The sequence below is a fragment of the Arachis ipaensis genome, chromosome B09, assembly GCF_000816755.2.
Source record: "Arachis ipaensis cultivar K30076 chromosome B09, Araip1.1, whole genome shotgun sequence".
Lineage (NCBI taxonomy): Eukaryota > Viridiplantae > Streptophyta > Magnoliopsida > Fabales > Fabaceae > Arachis > Arachis ipaensis.
Genome location: NC_029793.2, coordinates 17,336,135 through 17,337,940, shown reverse-complemented (window position 1 = coordinate 17,337,940; position 1,806 = coordinate 17,336,135). Strand labels below are relative to the sequence as shown.

The 1,806-nt window shown below is 35.0% G+C and overlaps 1 pseudogene; it reads left to right on the top strand.

Annotated features, from left to right (window-relative positions):
- LOC107615080 lies at positions 568 to 1,723 on the top strand (annotated as a pseudogene).

Here is a 1,806-nt window from a genome sequence, read left to right as displayed (position 1 = left end):
TTAAAATTAGTTCCTAACAATATATTTATGTATAAATATATGTATTATTTAATTTATTTTTAATATATTATTTAATATATTTATATTTAATATATATTTTATATTCATAATTAATTATGATAATTGATTTTGGTATATATATAATATGGTTGTTTTAATAAAGATGAAATTAAATAGAAAATAAAACATAAATTAATTATGTGATATGTTGATCTGATCAAGATAACAAATAATATAACATTGTTGAATTTTTAAGCAGACACGTCATTGCGTAGAGAAAAAAGAAATAATTGTATCTAATTTCTTGTGCTATCTTAACTTCCAAACTTGACTCCAGATAATGCTATTTTAACACTATAGTCAGTCAATGGGGTTTAAAAAACAAAGCCAGTGTTGGATGGTTCTTCTTACTTTTCTTACCTCAATGACTTCAAACAATTTACCAAGGGCAGGCACGTATCTATGACTCTATCCCTAATTAATTTTGTAATTTTTTTTTTCAAACCCTAACTAACTCCTATAAAAGGGTGTATCCTCTTCAACATCCTCTGAAGATCAAACAAAACATCACAACAACAAAGAATCTAAAACATGGCATCCTTAAAACAACTTTCATCATCATCAGCCATATTATTATTATTACTACCTTTGTTGCTGCTTTCTGTGTTTATTACGCCGTCCCATGCTGCTGGAATTGCGGTGTATTGGGGCCAACACACCAATGAAGGTTCACTTTCAGATGCATGCAACACCGGTAACTACAAATTTGTGAACATAGCTTTCTTATCCAAATTTGGCAACTCCCAAAACCCACAGCTCAACCTTGCTGCCCACTGCAATCCCGCAAACAACAAGCAACCAAATCAAGACTTGCCAAAGAAAAGGAATCAAGGTGTTCCTCTCTCTTGGAGGTGGCACTTCAGGTTACTCTCTCAATTCAGCTGATGAAGTCAGAAATCTTGCAACCTATCTTTGGAATCATTTCCTTGGAGGATCACCATCCTCAAATTCAAGACCTTTAGGTAATGCTGTCTTAGATGGAATCGATTTCGACATTGAAACCGGCGGGGTTGAGTACTATGACGTGCTCGCCAAGGCACTCAATTCTCATAGCCAGCACAATAAGGTGTTTCTTTCCGGCGCGCCGCAGTGTCCGTTCCCTGATAAACACTTGGATGCTGCCATCAAAACTGGTCTGTTCGATTATGTCTGGGTTCAGTTCTACAACAATGGTGAGTGCCAGTATTCTAATGGAAACACTAATAGTCTTGTTAATGCATGGAACAAGTGGAGTTCAAGTCAAGCTAAGCAAGTGTTCTTAGGAGTGCCGGCTTCTCAGGCCGCCGCTAATAGCGGTTATATTCCTCCTAATGTGCTCACTTCTAAGGTTCTTCCTGCTATCAAGAAATCTAAGAAGTACGGTGGAGTTATGGTTTGGGACAGATCTTTTGATGTTCAAAACCATTACAGTGATGCCATTAAGGGGAGTAGTGTCTAATTAATTAGTTATATAATATATTATTATTATCTGTATAATTACGAATAATATTAATAATTAAGTAGGACGTTTAGTGTATGTAGGTGTTACTCGTCACTACACATGTTTTGTGCTACGTGAACAGTTTCGTGTGTTTGTATCAGTGTATTTATGTAATAACAATATAGATATTCGAGAATAAATAAGACGACTTTGAGAAATTCCGTTAGTTAGTTATATTGTGTGTTGGCTCCGTTAGTTCGTTATATTATTGTGCGTGCCTTTATATTGGGTGTATGGGGGTGTCTAAGAGAAAAATGCACTTAATT